General features: G+C 46.4%; 1 protein-coding gene and 1 pseudogene across 1 annotated transcript in view; both read left to right on the top strand.

The window, feature by feature from the left end:
• RAMP2 (receptor activity modifying protein 2) overlaps positions 1 to 26031 on the top strand; it is a 320754-nt gene that overhangs the window by 285951 nt on the left and 8772 nt on the right. The gene's annotated exons all lie outside the window — the stretch shown is intronic.
• Positions 12290 to 13200, top strand: LOC144753856 (serine/threonine-protein phosphatase 4 catalytic subunit pseudogene; annotated as a pseudogene).

Below are 26031 nucleotides of genomic sequence, written 5' to 3'. Positions count from 1 at the left end.
ATCATCCCCTTGAGGGTGCGGTTGAACCGCTCGACCAGTCCGTTCCCCTGGGGGTGATAGGGGGTGGTGAATCGGTAAGTGACTCCGCACTGCTGCCAGAGGGATTTCATATACTTTGAAATAAAGTTCGTACCCCTGTCGCTGACGACTTCCCGGGGGAAGCCCACTCGAGAGAAGATCCCCATCAAGGCTCGACCCACTACTGGGGCTGTTATAGTACGAAGGGGGACCGCCTCAGGATAGCGGGTAGCGTGGTCCACCAGGACCAGGATGAAGCGATGCCCCTGTGCTGTTCGGGGGTCCAGGGGCCCCACAATGTCTATTCCCACCCTTTCGAACGGGGTGGTCACCACGGGGAATGGTTGTAGGGGTGCCTTGAGTTTGCGGCCGCTCTTCCCGCTGGCCTGGCAGGTCGGGCAGGACCGGCAATGGTTGGAGACGTCATTTCTCATTTTGGGCCAAAAAAAGTGAGTCACCAGGCGGTGGTAGGTCTTGTCTTGGCCCAGGTGCCGGCCAGGGGGACATCATGGGCTAGGTTCAACAGGAAGTCTCTGAAGTGGAGGGGCACCACCAGCACTCGCCCGGCCCCCAGTTCTGCGATTTTCTGCTCGCTGTACAAGAGATCATTGTCCCAATAAACCCAGTGGGCCCCGGTGGTGTCTCCTTGGCTCTGGGCGAGCACTTGCTGTCGCAATCCCGCGAGGGAGAGGCAGGTCTTTTGCTCCTGCCGGAATTGTTCCTGGGTGGGCCCCCCTTCTTGACGCCACTGAGCCAGGTCGGGAAGCTCGGGGGGCTGTGTGGACCCCTCTGTGGTGGGGTCCGGGTGGTCGGTCTGGAGGAAGTCTTCTTCTGGAGTGATCGAGGACGGAGGTGCTGCCCATTCTGGTTCTTCTGGTCTAGGGATGGTGCGGGTGGCCATGGACCGGGTGGTTACGCACGCCCAGTCCGGGAGACCCAACATCCCCAGATGCTCTCTTCTTTCCACAGCGGCCCACGGGGAGCTCTCGAGGTCGTTCCCCAGGAGGCAGTCCACGGGGGCATCGTCGCGGACAGTTACTTTCAGCATGCCGGACACTCCTCCCCATTCGAAGGGGACGCAGGCCATCCGACACAGGCTCTCCGAGTTATCTGCCGATCGGACGGGGCAAAGTACGTTTGGTAGGATTTGTTCTGGGGTCACCAGGTGACAACGGACGGCCGTCACACTGGCCCCGGTGTCACGCAGGGCCTCGGCCTTGCGCCCATTGGTGCTCACCCATTGGCTGTACTTCCGAGTGTTGGCGGGCAGGGGAGTCCGCGGGACCATGTCTCTTCCTCCCAGGCATGCCAGGGTCATGGCGGCGGGTTCCCACTCGAACTGCTCCGACTCATAGGTCTCAGTGTCTTCGGAGACTTGTTCTTCTCCCAGGGCGGCGGCCGCCATCTGGCGGGGCCCGGGGACCTGGTTCTTCGGGCAGGTCGGGTCACTGGCATAGTGGCCGACTCGTTGGCATCGGTGACACGTCACGTTGGCTCGGAACCCCGGGCGCATCGGGGGGTTTCCCCGGCCTGCTGGGGCCGGGCTGGCGTTAGTGGGCGCGGCCGGGACGGTGTCTCTGCCCCGGCCCGGGCCTCCTCCTCCTCCTCGGGGACGATGATGACCTTGGTTGGTTCTGTTCTGCTCATTCGGCCCACTCCGGGCCACTCGGGTGCTCTCCCACCGGTCAGCCTCGGTGGCGAGCTGCCGGGGTTCAGTCAATTTACTGTCGAGGAGGTGCTGCCTGAGCTCGACGAAGCAGTTGTTGGAGAGGTGCTCCCACACAATGAGATTGAAGAGTTGTTCGTAAGTGGTTACGTTGTTACCCTTGATCCACCCCTCGAAGGCTCGGCTGAAATAGTTCACGTATTCCAACCACGTTGTACCTGGGATCCGGGTGCAGTTGCGGAACCTCTGGCGGTACATTTCGGGTGTAAGCCCATATCGACTGAGGAGGGCGGCCTTCATATGGTCATAGGACGTCATTTGATGGTCCGGAAGCTGCAGCAGGGCATCACGACCCTCGTTGACGAATCTCCCCCATAGACCGGCTCCCCAGTCACTTCGAGCGACCCGGTGGGCGGTCATGGCAATCTCATAGGCCTTGAACCACTGCTGTATGTCGTCGTTCCGGTGATATTCTCGGACCACATCCTTGGGGATGTGGACCTTCTGCTCGGTAGGACCCGGGGAGTGCGGTTGCTCGGGCACCCCTAGGTTTTTGTTCAGTTTGCGTATTTCTATCTCCGCTAGTTTGCACTCGTGCTCGTATGCCAGTCTTTTTTCTTCGAGATCTCTCTGTCTCTGTTTTTCCTCTCGCTCTTCTCTGAGCCGTAAGTGTTCTAAGTTTATTTTTTGTTCCGCCAGTTTCAACTCTCCGTCTAATCTGAGTCGTGCCAAGTCTAACTCGTGTAATCTATTTTTTTTCCCGCTCTTGGATCTCTTCACGGGAAGGGCCTGTTCTCCGTTCTTCCGTCCGGGTGGTGTTGACTTCCGGGGCTGCGGGGTCCCGGGGGGTCGCGGTATTTGTCTCTGTCCAGGCCTCTAGGGCGTTTTTGAAGTCTTCTTTTGTGCTTAGCCCGGTGGTAGCAATGCCTAAGTCCCTGCAAAATTGTTTGAGCTCTCGGTGGTTGTATTCTTCCAGCCTTTCCATCTGGAACTTCTCCGCCGATCCGCTCTCTTTGGTCGTCATTGTGGTTTTAGTCGTAGGGTGAGTTACTGTCTGTACGGTACGCGTTGGTTCGGATCGCGCCGCTAGCCACCAATGTTAGACGGGGACCTGGAGGGTCGGCCGAGCACAGTGATCGCACAGACAGGTAACTTCCCCCCCACAGATGGACACCACACAAAGATCAGGGTAACACCTTTTATAGGCAATTCTTGTAGTAGAGTGGTACGATACAAGGTGATCAGGACACGATGATCCTCTCAATTCTAGTCTCTAGTAAGGGAAGGGGGTAGCGGGACAGTCTTGGTACCCACGGGTACGGAGGTGTAACGGTGATAGCTCACAATCCTCGAGCTCGGTGTTCGGATGGGTCAGACCGCGGCAGCGCCGGCAGGTCCCGAAGAGGTCGTAGGTGGCAACGGGCCGCGGCAGCGCCAGCAGGACCCAACGAGGATGAAGGTTACAACGGGCCGCGCCAGCAGGTCCCACGAGAATGCAGGTTGCAACGGGCCGCGGCAGCGCCAGCAGGTCCCACGAGGATGAAGGTTACAACGGGTCGCGGCAGCGCCAGCAGGTCCCACGAGGATGAAGGTTGCAGAGGGCCGCGGCAGCGCCAGCAGGTCCCACGAGGATGAAGGTTGTAGAGGGCCGCGGCAGCGCCAGCAGGCAGGACAATAGTTCACAAGGCAGGGCTGTGGCAGCGCCAGCAGTCCGTCAAGGATGAGTTCGTCGCGGTGTCTCTCGACTCCAGGATACAACTGCCTTCCTGTCCTGGGGCGGCCTCAGTTATAGGTCTGGCGCCCTTTGATGTCCGGACCCTCGCTCTTGGAGGTCAGGAGGTCTGGGATGAGGGAGTCCAGACACCCAGCAGGGGGGTGGAGCCAGCGCCCGAGGAGGCTGGGGGTGCTCGGCACTTGGCGGGGGAGAGCCATCGACACTTCTTACTCCCATTGACCTGCCAAGTGGTCCGTTCACCTCCTGGGTGGAGGGTGGTGCCGGGATGTCGGGGCCTGGCCAGGCCCAGGGTTGGGGTCGGGCTGAGGCCACGCGGCCGCGTGGTGCCGTGTCCAAGATGGCGGCTGGGCCGGGCAATGGTGCTGACGGTGGCCCGGGCCCTGTCCTGCGGGGAGGGAGCGAGCCCTTCATGTGGCCTGTCCAACAATCCGGGAAGCAAAAACTAAATCATACATCTTAGATTGCATACTTATTGAATAGGATAGTTCAAGAAAAAGAATAAGGAAGAGGGGATTTTCCACAAATCTTGTTAAATTTCCAATAATCTATGTTATTTTAGCATTTTTATGTTGGAAGAAAATAGTATTTTACATTTTCACTAGATATTTATAACAGGTTGTAAATTATTTTTTTGAGTTGTGATGCACGTCTTATGAAAACTTTTACTCTTGTTATACATTGTATCTAACCTTATTTTATCTTATCTTATATTAATGAATCCAATCATTTATGAATACTACTTTCCTAACCTCACCCTCTGAGTATGTTTGTTGTGAGTTAAACTTCTCGACGATAATCAAAAATTGACCCAGTCCTCAAGGCAACACAGAGGTATGTGGGACTGTAAACAGTTAAAGATTGTCAAAAGAGCATTCTAATTATATCTCTAATTGTAGAAATTATAACTCTGTTTCAGTCTATTGCCAAAACTAAAAATAAGCCCATCTCTGATAAACAGAAACCCAATGAACACAGTACAAACATCCACTAGAAGGACAACATTTAGAAAAAGGAGTGAATAGCTAGATGACACCTCACGGGCGCACCACCAATGGGACCCCTGGCTGGTACTCACCAGGTCGGCCCTGTTCTCATCATCGGTGTCAAATAGCTTAACGTAAACGTGTCCAAAACCCAAAGTAGAGAAAGAAACAGTGAATGGTGCAGTGTACACACAACATATATGTGACACAGACTAACAACGTTCAACATATAACACATACAAAACTGCGCAACAAGATACAACTCTTTCTTTATTTATATTTTCTTGTTGCACTGCAGTTAACATGTAATATAAAAGGGGGAGTTATGAATACTACCTATCGTCTCATACTCAGCCCGCAGCCGACATGTTTCATTGCCTTAGGTATTATATCAGGCAATTTCTTCAGGGCAAACGTACATTAAAGGTGTCACTGCCAGCAATACTGTGCTTTAAAATGCTGAAAATCAAAAAACATAGAAAACATATATATATATATGTCTGCCCGTAGCGTTACTGCATATTTAGCTCTACATTACACCTAGTAATACACCAAAATTGCCCTTTACCTAGAGACATCTGTCGATTTCATACCATTACCATTCTGGCTCTGTGAGAAATCTTAGACCCACTTCCAATCGGTAAGTGTAGTCTTACCTCCCTTCTATGTTCGCCTGGACAGGAGACACGGAAGAAAAGCGCCAAACGAGTGCGCATTAAAATCAGCTTTTATAATCTCACCGCTTTAGCGTTATGTTGTCCTTTCTGCGTGCTTACTAGTGGAGGGACTTTAAACGGCGTTTCCTCAACACCGGAGCGCCGAATGTCTGGCGTGTAGTGTATTTATCTGTGTTTCCGCATTGCTTGTTTGTGGTTGGGCGGTGACCCCACGTGGAAGACAAGTCACTGATTGGACCTGCATATCACGTGTCCATCCGCACCGACAAGCCCTCGATGTTAATGATTGTTTACATTAATATTCTATAATGTTTGTGCGTCTTATTATAATGTTATGCGGCGGAACACTCAAAAAGACAACACTCTCTGGTCTTCCCGAGGGGAATAGAGGCTCGAATAACATTAACGTTCCTCAGACACAAATGTCACCTCGCAAAGCTCAAAAAGGCGGGGGCCATCTTGGAGCAGTGTAGCTTCATAAAATTGTAGCCAGCTCCAAGAGTGCAACACATTTTAGTCTGTTCATTCTCTCATCGTTTAATTCTTAATGTCCATTAAGGACACACTTTAATAGTGTGTTAATAGTGATCTATATGTCCTGGAATTTTAGATTATTTTGCCAAGGAACATTATGAACACATTTCAATAGTGTGTTAATAGTATGTTAAATCCCGGGAATTTGGGTAGAGAGATATTCTCAGTATTTACAGTCTGAAGGGCAAAAGTCAACTCCCCTGGGTGTCTAATGTACTTATCAGGAATACCACGTATCAGGTTGCATCAGATAAGTGAACAATTCCTATATTAACAGTGCTTGAATTTTGGGTTATTGAGCCAAGGAACAACTAGGTTAACGTAGCTTATTCCATTCCAGTAACTCGTTAAGTCCTTTTTGTTCGCTGGATTCTTGAAAAATCCAGCGCGCTTCTTTGGTTGCCAACCTCCTTTCCATAGACTGCGCCTCACCCATCACTCTCTCCAGTACTACCCATGTGAAGGTGTGTTTATTACGATGACAGTGTTGCACCAATTTTGTCGTTAGCTTACCCTGTCGTATCGTGCTCAAATGTTCTTGAATACGCAGCTTAATTTTGCGTGACGTCAGGCCGATGTATTCAAGGCCGCATTCACAACTCAGTCTGTAGACTACATTCGTAGTATTGCAGTTGCTAAAGTGATTTAATGTCCAGGTTTTTCCGGATTTTAGCTGGATGGTGTTGCATTTATTCGTGATGTGGCACACGGAACAATTGCCACAAGGGTAGTGGCCGTTAGGCACCGTCGAGGTTTCTGGCTGTTTCTTCTCTATCATCCTCGTGTGGACAAGTTTGTCCTTTAGATTTGGAGCCCTCCGAAAAGCAAAACGGGGAGGTGGCATCTTATGGTCCTGTGTGTTAAGCAGGGGCCAATGTTTCCTGATGGCTTGTCGGATTTTTGTGGCCAGCGGGTCGAAAGTCATGACCACTGGTATACATTCAGATTTTTCTTTTTTATTAGACTCTAAGAGTGCCATCCTTGGTGTATTTAGCGCCCTTTTGTTGGCTTGACGGATTATTTTGCGTGGATAGTCCCAGGCTTGTAACCTATTACTCAGGTCTATGGCTTGCTCCCTATAAGCCTCAGTCTTCGAGCAGTTCCTCCTATACCTCATAAATTGACCCACCGGGAGATTGTCCCTGAGGGCTCGAGGGTGGTAGGATTGGTAAGCCAGGAGGGAATTTCTGTCTGTCGGTTTTTGGTGTACTCGAGTTTCAAATTTTCCATCTGCGGCCTCAATATCCAGGTCCAGATATACTGCATTCGTCCGGTGGTAGTTCCAAGTGAAACGCAGACTCCTGTCTTGCGTATTTAACCAGTTCAGAAACTGGAGGAGACAGTTTTCTTCTCCTGACCAGATGAGGAGCACGTCATCGATATAACGTCTCCACAGACGTAGATGTTCCTTGAATGGGTTGTGATCTGTATCAATGACGTGCTCCTCAAACTGCCCCACATAAATACATGCCACACTCGGTGCCATTGTAGCTCCCATTGACGTTCCAGTCACTTGAAGAAAGAGCTCGTTTTTATAGCCCAAAACATTTTTTGTCAGAGCTAACTCTACACATTGTAGGATAAAACTCTGTGGCGCATCATAAAACCACTCTTGCTTACTGAGTGCCTTAGCTGTTGCTACTAGGGCCGCTTCCTGGGGGATACACGAGTATAGCGACTCAATGTCTATGGTCACGATATACTCTGTAGCAGGATTGTAGGTCATTGAGTCCAGGACATTTAAAATATCTGCCGTGTCTTTGACATAGGAAGGTTGAGTTATTACAGATTCGCGAAGATAGTAGTCAGCGAATTGGGACAGGGGTTCCAGAATTGACTGGATACCCGACACGATAGGCCTGCCAGGGGGGGGCCTGGCAGGCTTATGTATTTTTGGGAGAACATAAAAGGCAGGAGTCCTCGGGTTGGTGTTAACGAGGAACTCCGCCTCCTTTGTACTTATCCATTTCTTTTCTTTTGCATTAGCAACGAGGTTCATAATGATCTCCTTCAGTTCTGATGTTGGATCTCTGGCATCATCAGAACTGAAGGAGATCATTATGAACCTCGTTGCTAATGCAAAAGAAAAGAAATGGATAAGTACAAAGGAGGCGGAGTTCCTCGTTAACACCAACCCGAGGACTCCTGCCTTTTATGTTCTCCCAAAAATACATAAGCCTGCCAGGCCCCCCCCTGGCAGGCCTATCGTGTCGGGTATCCAGTCAATTCTGGAACCCCTGTCCCAATTCGCTGACTACTATCTTCGCGAATCTGTAATAACTCAACCTTCCTTTGTCAAAGACACGGCAGATATTTTAAATGTCCTGGACTCAATGACCTACAATCCTGCTACAGAGTATATCGTGACCATAGACATTGAGTCGCTATACTCGTGTATCCCCCAGGAAGCGGCCCTAGTAGCAACAGCTAAGGCACTCAGTAAGCAAGAGTGGTTTTATGATGCGCCACAGAGTTTTATCCTACAATGTGTAGAGTTAGCTCTGACAAAAAAAATTTTTGGCTATAAAAACGAGCTCTTTCTTCAAGTGACGGGAACGTCAATGGGAGCTACAATGGCACCGAGTGTGGCATGTATTTATGTGGGGCAGTTTGAGGAGCACGTCATCGATACAGATCACAACCCATTCAAGGAACATCTACGTCTGTGGAGACGTTATATCGATGACGTGCTCCTCATCTGGTCAGGAGAAGAAAACTGTCTCCTCCAGTTTCTGAACTGGTTAAATACGCAAGACAGGAGTCTGCGTTTCACTTGGAACTACCACCGGACGAATGCAGTATATCTGGACCTGGATATTGAGGCCGCAGATGGAAAATTTGAAACTCGAGTACACCAAAAACCGACAGACAGAAATTCCCTCCTGGCTTACCAATCCTACCACCCTCGAGCCCTCAGGGACAATCTCCCGGTGGGTCAATTTATGAGGTATAGGAGGAACTGCTCGAAGACTGAGGCTTATAGGGAGCAAGCCATAGACCTGAGTAATAGGTTACAAGCCCGGGACTATCCACGCAAAATAATCCGTCAAGCCAACAAAAGGGCGCTAAATACACCAAGGATGGCACTCTTAGAGTCTAATAAAAAAGAAAAATCTGAATGTATACCAGTGGTCATGACTTTCGACCCGCTGGCCACAAAAATCCGACAAGCCATCAGGAAACATTGGCCCCTGCTTAACACACAGGACCATAAGATGCCACCTCCCCGTTTTGCTTTTCGGAGGGCTCCAAATCTAAAGGACAAACTTGTCCACACGAGGATGATAGAGAAGAAAACAGCCAGAAACCTCGACGGTGCCTAACGGCCACTACCCTTGTGGCAATTGTTCCGTGTGCCACATCACGAATAAATGCAACACCATCCAGCTAAAATCCGGAAAAACCTGGACATTAAATCACTTTAGCAACTGCAATACTACGAATGTAGTCTACAGACTGAGTTGTGAATGCGGCCTTGAATACATCGGCCTGACGCCACGCAAAATTAAGCTGCGTATTCAAGAACATTTGAGCACGATACGACAGGGTAAGCTAACGACAAAATTGGTGCAACACTGTCATCGTAATAAACACACCTTCACATGGGTAGTACTGGAGAGAGTGATGGGTGAGGCGCAGTCTATGGAAAGGAGGTTGGCAACCAAAGAAGCGCGCTGGATTTTTCAAGAATCCAGCGAACAAAAAGGACTTAACGAGTTACTGGAATGGAATAAGCTACGTTAACCTAGTTGTTCCTTGGCTCAATAACCCAAAATTCAAGCACTGTTAATATAGGAATTGTTCACTTATCTGATGCAACCTGATACGTGGTATTCCTGATAAGTACATTAGACACCCAGGGGAGTTGACTTTTGCCCTTCAGACTGTAAATACTGAGAATATCTCTCTACCCAAATTCCCGGGATTTAACATACTATTAACACACTATTGAAATGTGTTCATAATGTTCCTTGGCAAAATAATCTAAAATTCCAGGACATATAGATCACTATTAACACACTATTAAAGTGTGTCCTTAATGGACATTAAGAATTAAACGATGAGAGAATGAACAGACTAAAATGTGTTGCACTCTTGGAGCTGGCTACAATTTTATGAAGCTACACTGCTCCAAGATGGCCCCCGCCTTTTTGAGCTTTGCGAGGTGACATTTGTGTCTGAGGAACGTTAATGTTATTCGAGCCTCTATTCCCCTCGGGAAGACCAGAGAGTGTTGTCTTTTTGAGTGTTCCGCCGCATAACATTATAATAAGACGCACAAACATTATAGAATATTAATGTAAACAATCATTAACATCGAGGGCTTGTCGGTGCGGATGGACACGTGATATGCAGGTCCAATCAGTGACTTGTCTTCCACGTGGGGTCACCGCCCAACCACAAACAAGCAATGCGGAAACACAGATAAATACACTACACGCCAGACATTCGGCGCTCCGGTGTTGAGGAAACGCCGTTTAAAGTCCCTCCACTAGTAAGCACGCAGAAAGGACAACATAACGCTAAAGCGGTGAGATTATAAAAGCTGATTTTAATGCGCACTCGTTTGGCGCTTTTCTTCCGTGTCTCCTGTCCAGGCGAACATAGAAGGGAGGTAAGACTACACTTACCGATTGGAAGTGGGTCTAAGATTTCTCACAGAGCCAGAATGGTAATGGTATGAAATCGACAGATGTCTCTAGGTAAAGGGCAATTTTGGTGTATTACTAGGTGTAATGTAGAGCTAAATATGCAGTAACGCTACGGGCAGACATATATATATATATGTTTTCTATGTTTTTTGATTTTCAGCATTTTAAAGCACAGTATTGCTGGCAGTGACACCTTTAATGTACGTTTGCCCTGAAGAAATTGCCTGATATAATACCTAAGGCAATGAAACATGTCGGCTGCGGGCTGAGTATGAGACGATAGGTAGTATTCATAACTCCCCCTTTTATATTACATGTTAACTGCAGTGCAACAAGAAAATATAAATAAAGAAAGAGTTGTATCTTGTTGCGCAGTTTTGTATGTGTTATATGTTGAACGTTGTTAGTCTGTGTCACATATATGTTGTGTGTACACTGCACCATTCACTGTTTCTTTCTCTACTTTGGGTTTTGGACACGTTTACGTTAAGCTATTTGACACCGATGATGAGAACAGGGCCGACCTGGTGAGTACCAGCCAGGGGTCCCATTGGTGGTGCGCCCGTGAGGTGTCATCTAGCTATTCACTCCTTTTTCTAAATGTTGTCCTTCTAGTGGATGTTTGTACTGTGTTAATTGGGTTTCTGTTTATCAGAGATGGGCTTATTTTTAGTTTTGGCAATAGACTGAAACAGAGTTATAATTTCTACAATTAGAGATATAATTAGAATGCTCTTTTGACAATCTTTAACTGTTTACAGTCCCACATACCTCTGTGTTGCCTTGAGGACTGGGTCAATTTTTGATTATCGTTTGATTGAGTGGAGGGCGACCTAGTCCTTTTTGTCCCTCTTGACTCCTATTGTTTGAATATAGTTAAACTTCTCGAACAAAATCATGGCACATCAGCAGTGATAAACCATATCTACCATTACAAAAAATGTTTACTAGCAGTGGTGTGACCCAGAAAACATTGTTTTCCATGACACCACAGACTTTCTCAACATGAGAAGAGGATGCTGAAATGAAAAAGTAATGTCTACCTATTTGTCTTCTGCAACCATTACCCATTAGCTGAGCTCTAAACGCTTTTAACATGTTCTTGGAATAGTGCTCTGTCAATCCACAAATAAGAGTATTCCCAAGATTTACAACGGAGCATCAGCTATTGTGAATATGAGACATAATGAAGATAATCTAGTAGCAATACTAGAAACATGTCTTTAATGTAACAGTGATGAGAGCATAAAATAAAGACCATTACAGCAAAGGGGCTGGAAAGGAGATGACGATGGTGAAAACATTTTTTTAAAAAACCTCTGCAACTAACATAGGGAATCCAGGGTACTGCATATGCCAAGGTAATGCTGGTGACAAAAGACAAATTAAAGAAATTGGTCTACTGGTTGAGCAAATCCCAAATTAACCTACACTTAACTTTCTGGCAGCTTGACACAAAAGCAGTCAGATATAACTTGGAGACAATGTGTAAAGTATTTAAACAGCACTTCAAACAGTAACAAAGTAAAAACACAGCACGAGAAAAATCCCACACCAATTTAGAAAAATGTAATAAATAATTTAAAACCAAAATGACAAAACTCCAATCAGTAGAAACAGAGATATCGAATTTTAAAGATTTAAGTGACAATAGCGCCAAAAAGTACAAAGCAAGAACTATGGTTATCTGGTCGTGCCATGGCAGGACAAATTAAGGCCGACTACAATGGAGCGTGGAATGACACCTGCTCACGCCCTATACAATTTGCAACCATGCTTTGTCATTGACTACCCACTAGCCTTGCCTAGATTCGTCATATGCCGAGTACACGTATGTTGCTCTCGCTCTCGCTCTCCCCTCCCCGTCTCTGGCAGTTCTATTTGTTCATCAGCCTCATACGAAGTCAGAGTTCTTTCCGGCAGGGACGGTCGAAGACGGGGGAGTGAGACCCGGGCCGGGAGTAAACGGTGTGCCTGGACACCGGCTGGTGAGCAGTATGGTGCTGTCTGCTGGCTGAGGGAGAATGGCTCATATCAGTGATTTCGACCGACAAATAGAACAATTGAGACGCTGTGAGCTCATCAAGGAGAGCGAAGTGAAGGCGCTGTATGCCAAGGCCAGGGAGATATAGGTGGAGGAAAACAATGTACAGCGAGGACTCTCCAGTCACAGTGTGTGTAGACATCCATGGACAGTTCTATGCCCTTAAAGACATATTTAGGGTCGGAGGCGATGTACCAGAAACAAACTATCTCTTTATGAGGGACTTTGTTGATCATGGTTTTTACCTTCCTTCTGCTGCTAGCATTGAAGGTGCGATACCCAGACCGTATTACCCTTATTCGGGGGAACCACGAAGCCGATAGATTACCCAGGTCTATGGCTATTATGACGCATGCCTGCACAAGTATGGCTCGGTCACAGTATGGCGGTACTGCACGGAAATCTTTGACTACCTCAGCCTGTCTGCCATCATCGATTAAAAGATATTCTGCATACATGGTGGCCTGTCCCCATCTATCCAGACCCTGGACCAAATCCGCACGATAGACCGGAAGCAGGAGGTGCCCCATGATGGCCCAATGTGTGATCTACTGTGGTCTGATCTCGAAGACATGACCGGGTGGTGGGGTGAGCCCACGAGGAGCCGGATACCTCTTCGGTAGTGACGTAGTGGCACAGATGAATGTGGCCAATGACATAGACATGATTTGTCGGGTCCACCAGTTGGTCATGGAAGGTTACAAGTGGCATTTCAATGAAATTGTGCTTACTGTGTGGTCGGTACCCAACTACTTCTATAGATTTGGTAATGTGGCAGCCGTTCTAGAGTTGGACGAGCACCTCCAGGTGAAATTCATCATCTTTGAGGCAGCCCCGCAGGATACCAGAGGCATCCCCTCCAAGAAACCAGTGGCAGATTACTTCCTGTGACTTTGGCGGCATCTCTTCTGCTCTTGTCCTATAAATCCTTTTCTGTTCCCTTATCAGCTGGACCTGTGTCCAATATTCCAAAAACTCTAGGGAACATATACAGGTGCCTGAGAGAGCGAACACCCCTCTGCTCTTTCTGTGCTGAGCAGCAGTCCCGCCCTCCCACCTACCACACACTCATGCACTCAATTGGACAAGAAATATTTTTATGACTTGGAAATAACCCGGTTTGTTCCTAACAGGGGGTGTGTGTACCTTTCAAATATCAGCCATTCCTAATGAACCCTCCTGGTATTGGATTTCCTTACTGCCTCACACTGTTCTAAGATTGTATTTTCAAGCCTCATTTCAGTTGACCCTGGGCTAGGGTTTGTTAGTACCCCCTCTCCCCAAAGCCCTCTCCCCCATTTCCATACTTTATTAAAAAAAATACCACTCATTGTCAAGATACAAGACGTACAACAAGAATGGACAACTGACCCTACATTTTGAGTGTACTGAGAAGAGATGTCTGTAGCTGGGGTTTGTAGCCCAAAAGCAAACTCTTATCAAATTAGACCTATATTCCTGTTTCCCTTCCTCTATGCCTGTCTCTCTGGGATGTGCTCACTTTTTACTACTTTCTTCTACGTGGTTGCCTTTTTAATAAATATTTTCATATCTGGAAAAAAAATGGAGTGTGGAATGGCTACAATGACCCAGTTAGGCCAGCTGAACAAAGTACCTTCAATCCTGGCTATGGAGTGTTGCGGAGTTCCACGTTGAGGATGTGTGGCACAGCTGAGGTGGTGCCAGTTCCGGTAAGGATGTTCGTTGTGTAGTGCGGTCCTAAGGAGCTGTGTTGGGCGATGCGAGGTCCTTGTTTGGAGATGCATCGCGCAACAGCGGCTCTGAAGTTCTAGCATGGAGCTGCATTGCACATCAGCAGTTTGATGGGCTGCGGGCAGCGATGAGAGGGATGCGTCGCGCATCGGTTCTGATGCGGAGTTTGGTGAGGCAATGTGTCATGCTGCGTTTGTTCTGCTGGGACTACAAATGGGCTGGCAGAGCACCTTCAAGCCCACTGCCAAGAGCCCAGGACTGGGCTGGCACCATTTGGGGGCAAGACTTACAGCTGACAGAGTCGAGATGCTGGGTTCAAGGTGTTGGAGGAGCCTGTTCTATCCCTGAGTATCTGATCAAGAGGCCAGCCAAATAGCCCTTGGAGTCACTGTGATGGTCCTAGATCCAAGATGCAGGTCCTGTCCTCTCTACCGCAGGAGGGCAGCGGGGTAGCACAGCAGGGTAGTCGAGTGGCAGTCGTTCTTGCAGCAGAGCAGCATAGCAGTCCTTCTGAATCTTCCACAGGTCCAGATGTGTACTGAAGAGTTGGGTCTGAGGGTTAAATATTGATATCTGGTGTCCTCTCTGAAGTGAAAGAAGATTCTAAAGAATTCCTTTTGAAGTCCTTGAGGTTTCTTGCCTTCCCTGTCCTGACTCCAAGCTGGCTGTATGAACAATGCAGTGGTGACAAGTCCTTTGTGTGAAGGCAGAACACAACACAGCCTATTCATTTACACACGGGGCTGTGGTTAGCTCCACCACCTCCATGCTGCCAGTTAATGGTCCATCCAGGCACACCTAATCCCTCTATTGTGTGGCTGTCTTGGAGGAATAAACAACGTCTTACTGCCAACAAGCAGCGAGCACTAAATAGTTTGGCCAGGATACTGCCACCTTTCTAAAAGTGTTGGCTGATGATGGGTGTTACCCTGAAACCGGTCCCAGAATGCTTCTTTCTAGTCCAGGGAGGACCTGGCTTGGCAGTTCAGACTGGACTGTTGACCATGAGGAATAGGGTCAAGACTGATTTGCATATGACTGGGTCCAAACTGGGGTGTCACAATGAGCAAAAGAACAATGTATTTGACCCAGATCACTTGACAGGGGGTGAATGTTTGATTCATTCAGCATTCCGTCCATCGTTTGTTGCCGCAGCATACAACTTTCTAAATGTGTCATTTTCAAAATTGTAAAAGAAAATACGACTTTACCATTATAGAGGATTTTTATTGATAATTTCTCAGACACCAAACATGATATTTCTATCTGCCTTCAATTGAAAATCACCACTTATTAAATGTAATAAGGGAACACAATGTTATCCTACGAAAGGGATGGACCTTGCAGTGGGCAAAAATTAACTTAAGGGTTTTTCACTAATAGGACATGTAAAAGTTAAAAGTACAAGTCCATTTATTTTAAATAAACTGCACCTTTGCCTAGCCCTTTGTCTTGTGTAGGGCCTACCCGGGGCAGCCCTTTATCCTGTGTAGGGCCTACCCGGGGCAGATTTAAATGTATTAAAAAGGAAGATTTAGTGCTGGCAAGATGTTTATCTTGCCAGGTTGAAATGGAATTTTAAAACTGCACATACAGGCTTAAAAGGCAGTCCTGTGACATAGTTTACAAGGCTACTTAAGTGGGTGGCACTAGCAGTACTTAATTCACAGGTACTGGGTACATGTAGTACCACTTTACTAAGGGTTTACAAGTAAATTAAATGTGCCAATTAGGCATAAGCCAATCCTACTATGTTTAGAGGAGAGTGCGCAATGCTTTAGCACCGGCACCGGTAAGCATTGGTAAAGTGCACAGAGTTCTAAGGCCAACAAAAAGGAATTCAGTAAAAATTGGAGGGGTGAAGGTAAAACGTTTAGGGGAAGACCACCCTAAGTCTGACAGGTCTTACAACAGGTATATTACATTAGAATCAGGTTCATATTGTGCACCTTGTAGAAATGTTTCCTGCAAAAACCTTTGCCCCAAACTATAAAATAACCTGGCTTATACTGGGTACTCAAAAAAGAATTTAAAACCTATTAGTTTAATAAACCACCCCTCCGCATTTGATAGACCCAATTAACCCCCTGTTTGAGCCACTCTTAAAGAAAACCTCATCCTCACCTCCTTTGTTAATCCAAAATAATCCTCAGTCACTCAGTTAAGTACTCCTTTGACTTTAGCTATGTTCCAATGCATACACAATTTTGATCTGCACCTGGAAAGTCTGGGCCCGATTCACAGAACTAACTTAAGACAAAGGGCCAGATGTAGGTAATTCATATTTACCGACTCTTAAATACCGAATTTTACCGATTCGGTATATAAGAGTCAGTAAATATGAAGGGGGGAGATGTAGGTATTACAGATTCTGTAAATACCGAATCGTTAAGATTCGGTATTTACAGAATCTGTAAATACCGAATCGGTATTGCCCATTGATTCCTATGGGCCTTAAAGCCCATAGGAATCAATGGGCAATACCGATTCTGTAATTACAGAATCGGTAAATACCGAATTTTGCAAGGGTGCGGGGGTGTCACTTTGACACCCTCTGGCACCCCAAAAATAGGCATGTGCGCCATGTGGCACACAGACATGCCCTAAGGGCATGTCTGTCTGTCACATGGCTAGGTGTGCATGCACACATGTGCATGCACACCTGAATTCGGTATTTTAACACCCAATTGGATTGGGTGGTAAAATACCGAATTTGTAGGGCCTTTGGGACTCAGAAGAGTCCCACCTACATCTGGGAATTACCGAATCGGTAAAAATACCGATTCGGTATTTTACAGATTCTGTAAATTTACCGATTCGGTAAATTTACAGAATCTGTAAAATCTGGCCCCCTACATCTCAAGATGCCAAATACCGGTCGGAAACGTCCGAATTCGGCCGTTTCCGACCGGTATTTGCCACCTACATTGGGCCCAAAATCCTAAATGTACTGCCATTTTGGTATTCACAGAAGGCACTTACTCCTTTTGGTATTCACAGAAGGCACTTACTCATTTTGGTATTCACAGAAGGTAGGAGTCCTAATTTTAGAACTCCCAAATGCCTTCTGTGAAAACCGAAAGTCTTAAAGTTAGGATTTTTCTCAGTTTAGGAGTAGTAAAGTTAAGACTCCTAACTTTAGGACTCCTAAATGCCTTCTGTGAATACCGAAAGTCTTAATAGTTAGGATTTTTCTCAGTTTAGGAGTAGTAAAGTTAGGACTCCTAACTTTAGGACTCCTAAATGCCTTCTGTGAATACCGAAAGTCTTAAAGTTAGGAATTTTCTCAGCTTAGGAGTAGTAAAGTTAGGACTCCTAACCTTAGGACTCCTAAATGCCTTCTGTGAATACTGAAAGTCTTAAAGTTAGGATTTTTCTCAGTTTAGGAGTAGTAAAGTTAGGACTCCTAATTTTAGGACTCCTAAATGCCTTCTGTGAATACCGAAAGTCTTAAAGATAAGATTTTTCTCAGTTTAGGAGTCCTAAAGTTAGGAGTCCTAACTTTACTACTCCTAAACTGAGAAAAATCCTAATTTTAAGACTTTCGGTATTCACAGAAGGCATTTAGGAGTCCTAACTTTACTACTCTCAAACTGAGAAAAATCCTAACTTTAAGACTTTCGGTATTCACTGAAGGCATTTAGGAGTCCTAAAGTTAGGACTCCTAACTTCTGTGAATACCAAAATGAGTAAGTGCCTTCTGTGAATACCAAAATGAGTAAGTGCCTTCTGTGAATACCAAAATGGTAGTAAGTTTAGGATTTTGTCTTAAGTTAGTTCGGTGAATCAGGCCCTGAATTTTTCATTATCTTGATGGGTATTGGGGCATACATTCCTCATGAGGTTGAATGTGCTGTAAATATTGCCCCTTAAAAGTGGTAAAGTATACTAGTTTAGTACAGTGATATCTTTTACAATCCAGTAATCAATACATAGACACAATTGAATGGCATTCTTCTCAAGAACTCAGATTAGGATACATGAAAAAGATGTGAATTTTCTTCAATAGGTTGAGTGGCAGATGTCAAGGGCATGGGTAGGTTAGCTGGGTAGTTGCTACATTTCAAATATTTTGGTGAGGGATGGAATATTTGAAATTGACCTGTAGTTAACAGGATTGTTGTATCCAGTAATAGCTTAAATAGGAGTTGAGTAATTCATGATGTTAGACCTGACACCATTGGCGTGGGTCTACCTTCCATTTTTGCTGTTGCCTCATGTATTTTTCCTGGTGTTAGATGCTTTGGGCACTGTGCCACTGCTGTTCAGTGCGAGTGCTCCCTATTGTAAATTGATGTATTAATCAGTGGTTCCATGTTTGACTATTTGGTGTACTTGTCAGACCCTAGTCTAGTGCACTGAGTGTGCCCAGGGTGTGTAAATCCAAATGTGGCTGGTGGTCTTTCAGCACTTGTTCTGCCACACACAGAAGCAGCCTTGTAAAATGTGTGTAAGGTCTGCCATTGCAGAGCCTGCGTGCAGTCTGGTACTGTCATGCTGACTGGGCAAGTGCACCCACTTGCCAGTCCCTAAAACCTTCCCTTTTCTTCATATCAGTCTCCCCTATGGTAGACCCAAGGGCAGGGTGCATTGTAAGTATAAGGTAGGACAAGCCCTGGTGTGTGTGGCATGTCCTAATAGTAAATTACAGCCATTTTCATGTTTTACTATTGCAAGACTACCTGTTCTCTATAGGCCAGAATGGGCTTTTTAGAATTATTACATTTTATAATCCTAACTGACTCAAAGAACATGGTAGAAATTCGATTTTAGTATGCCTGAACTCAGAATGATAAAATACATATTTTAGTGAAGTTTGTTTTAACATTCTGTGTTTGCAAATACCACTTTTAGAAAGTAGGTATTTGCTTGTCTAACCTTTCAAGCTTGCCCCTGCTAGGGTGTGTATTCTTTGTCTGGTTTTGTGAGTGACAGGGCTGGGGGATTCCAAGAGACAGGATGAGTCATCCCAGTGGTGAATAGAGAGATCTGCATCTATACGGGAGAGAGGAGTTGCACCTGAACCTTGAATATGGCTGTCCCTGCCTTCCACAATGCTGGCTCCACCTCCTGGGGAGCGGCTGATGTCTCTGCCCTGCACACTGAAAGAAGAGAAGGAGTCCTGTAAACAAAGTGCTCCAGGACTGTACTTGCCTTCCACAATTCTGGCTCCAACGTCCTGTGGGGCGTCTGCAGTTTCTGCCCGGGACTGTGAAAGGAAAGGAGAAGTCTAGTAAACAGAGTGCTTCAGAACTGGTTTGGACTGGGCAAAGGCCCCTCTCCCTTCAGAGAACAAAGGATTTGGGGGTTTAAATATTGGGACCCTGATCCCATGAAATTAGATCACTTTTGGACTACAAGAAGAAACCTTTACTGAGGAGTGGAACCTGAAGAAACTGAGGAGAGACTATTCCCAAGCTGAAGTGCTGCTTGGGGGGTTGCCCTACTCCCAAAGGAAGGAGAAAGAAACTTTGTGTACTTTGCTTTCAACTTGTGAAGGATATCCAAGGGCTTGAAAAATAGCTTGCCTCCTGCTGAAGTCTCAGGGACAACAGACTTCAACCCCCAGCTCCCCAGAGTTATTTGGAAGTGCCTGCTGCTGTTTTTGGCCTTCTGAGGGCCTGCGTGTCGCAAGGAGCTGGAAGCGCGACTCAACGAGAAGAAGCGCGTCGCTGTGCCTGCCGTTGCAACTCCGAAAGAGGGTGTCGCCGCTGTAGTTGTCGCACTGCACCGCATCAGGAGAAGAATCTCGCAACGAGGTCAGAGCGTGTCACCGTCGCTGTGCCTGCCGTCGCAACTCCAAAGGAAGGTGTCGCCGCTGGAACTGTCGCACTGCACCGCATCGAAGAAGAGCACCTCGCATCCCTGAGAAGCGTGCCGCCATCGGAGCTGCTGCCGTCGCATCTTGGATGTCGCCACTGTAGTTGTTGCATTGAGCGGAAGCTTCACGCATCGTGGGAGAAGAGTGGCGCCACTGGAGCTGCTGCCGCCGCATCGTCAGGGTGTCGCCGCTGGAGTCCACGCATCGAACCGAGAACTTCTCGTGTCCCCGAGAAGCGTGCCGCATCTGCAAGATCTTCACGTCTTTATTTCTTTGTATCTGAACTTTGCCGCATTTCCCTCGCTGCGACATTGCTTGTCGTGGAAGTGCAACGCAACCTAAGGTACATTGTCGCAAAGTGTTGCATCTTAAGAACTGAACTAAACTAAGTTAAATCTACCATCTTAAAGTAACAGTATTGTGCATTTTTGTCGTTTATGGTCTTGTGGTAACTCTATATAAAGTCTCCTAATGTTTTTATATAAAACCTATGTGGAGTCCATTTGTAGTGGTGTCACTGGGTTACTGTATGTGGGCACAAATGCTTAACACACCACCTCTGAGATAAGCCTGTCTGCTCGTGCCAAGCTACCAAGGGGGTGAGCAGGGGTTATTTTAGTAGTGTAATCCCCTTATCCTGACAAGAGTCGAGGGTCCCTATTTGTCACAAGTACCTACCTGTGCCAACTAGAGACCCCCAAATCTAACACATGATAATTATAGTATGCTTCTGATAGTGACAGAAATTTGAAAATTAGGAATTAAAATAGCTTATATTTCAGTTGCAAGCTTACAAATTATTCCTTAACAGATCCTCCTGACCAGTGATCTTTACATTTAATGGTTTTCATAACTACCTCTGTGCTTCCATAGCAAATGAGAAGGTTTTAGTTGTGGATTTGATAGGAGTTTATCTATGAGGTATTTTTGGTGATTATATATTTCTATTGCATGGGTTACTCTGTTTATACATGTGTGACTGTCTATATTGTTCCTTGGCTTGTATTTTATCAGACATTGTTAGATTGTAAAAGATCAATCCTCTTAATAGGTTGTTAGCATGAGGCATTGAGATGACATGGAGGCATAAATGTCCTTAAGTATTTGAGATCTTTTTTTAATAAGTTGCTTTCAGTTTCAACTTTCTGACTTTAATAGCCTTTTTGGCCCTCTATGTTTGTACTTCCATATTACAGATTAGTGTTATGTGAGTCAGGATTTGATAGAGTCACAGTATCACCCTATTAGGCGACCCGAATGTGCACCTGGATGACCCCCTGGACCTTGCAGCCGCCGAACTACGCAACAATCTGGAGGCACTAGATCTCTCCCAGCGTGTGCTGCAATCCACCCACGATAAAGGTCACCTACTTGACCCAATCTTTAGTAACTGTACCCATCTCACAGTTAGTCCACCCATTCCCCTCCCATGGACGGATCACTTTCTGATCCCTTTTACCTGGGCGCCGTTAGGCTCACGACACACACCTTCCCCCGCCTCCAGCAGAGACCGCAAATGGTCACAACTTAACACCAACCTGTGGACAACCACTTTAGAAGCCTCTGTCCCAGGAAACAACCCCGACCCGAGTGTCAATAATGACAACTTCAACAACTGGATCACCACCTCCTTAGATCTTACCATCCCATTCAAGGACATCAAACCCAAACAGAGACCGAAAAATGCTCCTTGGTACTCACATGACCTACACATTCTTAAGAAAGAATGCAAAAGATTGGAACGGAAATGGCGCATCGACTATTCACAAACCGGCAAAGATGAATATCGGGCTGCCATAAAAAACTATAAAAACGACATAAAAAAAGCTCAAGCAACCTTCTACGAGTATAAAATAAACAAAGCAGCATCTAAACCCAAGGAGATATATCACATCGCGAAGAGCCTGCTCAAACTTCCCGACAAGCCACCAGACCCTCTAACTGCTCAAACTCGCTGCAATGAACAGGCCAACTACTTCTTCAACAAAATAGCCACGATCTACTCATCCTTCCCCTCACCCCCACACTCCCAAATAGAACAGAAGGACACCAGACCACCCCCACTTACCACCCTAGAAACCTTTCCACCACTGAAGCCTACCAACCTGGAAAACATAATACTCCAGGTAAAGTCTGAATCCCCCAGTGACCCAGCCCCAGCTCATTTTCTCAGAACAATTACCCCTACTATCCTGCCCACCATTCTGAGCCTGATTAACAACTCCCTCTCCTCAGGGCTTGTCCCCCTAAAATGGAAACAGGCAACAGTTAAGGCCCTCCTGAAAAAACCCAATTTAGATCAGATGAACCCGGGGAATTACCGCCCGATTTCCCTGCTACCTTGGATCTCCAAAATCGCAGAAAAGCACGTCAATCAATCCCTCACAGAATTCCTGGAAGCAAATAAATTACTGGACACATCACAGACTGGGATCCGGCCCATGCACGGAACAGAAACCGCTTTACTAGCCGTAACAGAGGGAGCTAGAATGATCATGGATCAGGGCGGCACTGCGGCCATTATCTTATTGGACCTCAGTGCCGCCTTCGACACAGTGAATCATGACTTGTTGCTTCACAGAATTTCAGAACTTGGGATAACATCCACAGCAGCTGCCTGGCTACAATCATTTCTATCAGAGCAATCATTTCGAGTCTGCGAGGGCGATACCACCTCGCCCAGTAAACCACTCAGTTGTGGGGTTCCCCAGGGCTCGTCCCTAAGCCCCACACTGTTTAACATATACATGCACCCCCTCGCAGAAATAATTCACCCTTTTGGCGTCCAAGTCGTGTCCTACGCGGATGACACGCAACTGGTGGTTACCATGACTCATCCCTCCTCATATCCAAGTGATCTCAGAGGCTGCATGGAAGCAGTATGTACCTGGATGAGCTAGTCCTACCTGAAACTAAACGGCGACAAGACAGAGCTAATGGTCCTGGGTAACTCCCCACAAAGATCCATTGAGTCTCTGTGGCCACCAGCTCTAGGCCCAGCACCCCCAGCCAGGAACACCATCAAGAGCCTAGGAATCTGGCTAGACAGCACATTATCTTTTGGACACCAGGCAACCAAATTATCTGCCACCTGCATGGGCATTATAAGACTCATCTGAAAAATCCTGCCGCTCCTCCCTTTCAAGGCCAGACAGATCATGGTCCAGGGCCTGATCCTCTCCCGGCTGGACTTCGGAAATGCCCTTTATCTAGGAGCCCCCGATTCAACCCTGAAAAAAGTCCAGGTGATTCAAAACTGTGCTGCCCGCACCCTCCTGCGCATCCCCCGCTGCCAATCAGTGAAATCTGAACTAAAAGTCCTCCACTGGCTGCCAGTAAAGGACAGAATCAATTTTAAAAGCATGTGCATTGCCCACCGTGCCTACTGGAGGAAAGGAGCAATCCTGAATCACACCTTGATTACCCCCTACCACCCCAACAGACAGCTGAGGTCGACCCATACTTTCAAGTCATTAAACCCAGGTTCAAAAGAGAAAGGAGTGGAGGAAGAATTTTCTCAACAAACGCGGCAAGGCTCTGGAACTCCCTCCCAATCTCTATTCGCTCAGAACCTAACCTTTTGTACTTTCGTAAAAAACTAAAAACCTTTCTCTTCAGTAGATAGAATCGACCCGCCCCACTCACCTGTATCTCGCTAAGCGCTAGGATGCCTGCGGGTAGCTATCGCGCTATACAAAAACCAAATCCAATCCAATCGTTGCCAGATATGTTATAGATTCCTGTGCTATTATTGCAGTGCCTTAGTTCCTTCGCGAATCATTGTCGAGGTATTATATCTATTTCATAGATGTGTTCCATTTTTAACAATGTCAATTTTATGAAGATAATTTCATGTGAGCAGCTTAGTTCCTCTATATACTTTTATTATATAAAAAAAAGTTGCCTATCATTGAAGACATGTTATTTATTCATGTGTTTGTAGTTTGTGGTCCACTGAGCTTTGATTAGTCAAATGTTGTACATAGTGTGCTTTGGGTTATTTATTTAAAATATTATCAGGCTTAGGTCAAATATGCCACTTCTTTCCATTGACTTACAGAAGTACTCACATTACAACTCTGTACTTTATGCTCATTGCCATTGTCTAATCATCCAATACAATTTTGACATCCTGCACTATTTAAACCATCACAATTCCAACTTACGTTTTTTCCATTACCACCACTCCTTGAAGCTTGTCAAAACTAGACAAAGACTAATTTTGACACTTTTATGTTGACATGAATTAATATTGATCAATTCAGTTTCAAAATTATTTAACTACAGCCATACTGGCTCTAATGCCAAATATATTAGAAACTGTAAATCTACCATGTCAAATATTTTATAATTGACTTTAAGTGTGCTAGAGTTTAGTGAAAGAAGATATTGTAATATCAATTTTAGTGCACTTTAAGGTTTTTGTGTAATTGGAAATGTTCATTTACATAACCTAATGTTTTGTGTCCTGCAAAACTTAATAATAAGAACTCATAGATCGAGGTATCATGTTTCTCCAGTATTAGGGTGTCTTTCATAGATTCACATGCTTGAATATTCCCCGTCGTCGGAGTGGGAGTCCCACGGTAAATAAAATAGCAATAACATACCAATAATATGTATATGTAAAACATAACAGATGAAATACACATTAGAAAACAGGCAGTAAATGCCCAGACATAATTCCTCATAGGAATACATGAATAGAGAAAAAACACTTGTAGCCTATTCCTGTCATTATGTTGGTCCAAACTGTAGCCAATCAGGCGCCAGCAGCCCTCCAGAACCTTCTCCTCAGAGCTCAGCACCTCAGATTTTCTACCGCACGCCGTGTGAAAGGGAGTCCCTGAGCTCTGCTCAGTTTTCTCAGTTTCTTCAGGTTTTCCTGTGCTTTTTAGAATGTCTACAAGTAAGAAATCTCTCTTCAGACCTTGCTCTTCTTGTAGAAAGCTGCGTCTTTATTCAGAGGATCCACACAGTAAGTGTATTTACTGTCTTTACCCCGACCATGATGTGGGAAAGTGTAAGTTCTGTAGAACTTTCTCCACAAAAACTCTAAAGGACAGGGAAGGCCGCCTTCTGTTATGGCTTCAGAGACTCAAAGACAAGGATGGTGTACTTTCTGATGCCGAACGTTTCACTTCTGGTCGTTCCCAAGCAGTATCAAAACGTAGTAGTGTGCAGGAGTTGCCTTCACCTTTCATCAAGAGGAAGAAGATGTCCCTCTCTTTGGCCCCTGCGGTGTCTTCACCTTTACCTACTACGTCCACGCCCACGAGACCTGGCTCTCAGGCGTCTACTGCATCTTCTGCTCATGTTTTTGTGAAAAAACATGCTTCTGCTGCGACGGGAACGTCGACAGTCGTTCCAACGACTAAATCTGCCGTCTCCGGATCATCGCCGACGACGGTGGCGATGACGTTTGCTTCTGGATCGTCGACGACTGTCTCGTCGACGTCATCGTCGTCGACGAAGGTAACACTTAGATTCAAGACTGTACCGTCTGTCATTCCGATTGCATCGTCCTCGACGAAGAAGCCTCCCCCGTTGACGACCAAGTCATCGTTGACGAAGGGTGTGAAGGGTGTGAAGACGACCGCACCTCCTCGTCGACGATCCCGTCGACAACTGCTCCGTCGACGAAAAAGATCTTCGTCGTCGACGAAGGCTACGTCGACGCCATTACCGTCGACTGCGGTACCGTCGACTATACCAGATTCTGCCAGTGTGGCTCCATCGACGACCTCTTCTACATTTGCCTCACTGCCATTGTTGCCATTGTCGTCCACTGGATCTGACGATGTTGAATCTCTTCACCAACGCTGCAAGGTGCCTGTGGACCAGATTTCCATCACCAGTGATCGACAGCCTCCCTCGCCCTTGTTTGCCACAGACTCGGAGCAGGACTCAGAAGAAGATGTTCTTTTAGAGCAGCACGTAGTCCATCTGATTTGGTCATCAAGTGCCAAGATTATAGTAATGATGATGAGGACCAATATTTCCAACAGGAAACTACGCCGGTTCAAGCTCCTTCGGCGACGCTACCCTTGTCGCTCATCTCTAATCTCCAACATATGTTGGACGACTATAACAGACGTTTTCTGTAATCTCCACAAGTGCCTGCAGCCCCTTCTATTCCGCCACCGGTTACAGTGCCGGTTCCGGCTCCTCCGGCACCTCTGCCTACT

The sequence above is a fragment of the Lissotriton helveticus genome, chromosome 5_1 (genome assembly GCF_964261635.1).
Source record: "Lissotriton helveticus chromosome 5_1, aLisHel1.1, whole genome shotgun sequence".
Classification (NCBI taxonomy): Eukaryota; Metazoa; Chordata; class Amphibia; order Caudata; family Salamandridae; genus Lissotriton; species Lissotriton helveticus.
Note: the sequence above shows the minus strand (reverse complement) of the source record. Positions and strands in the feature narration are given on the sequence as shown.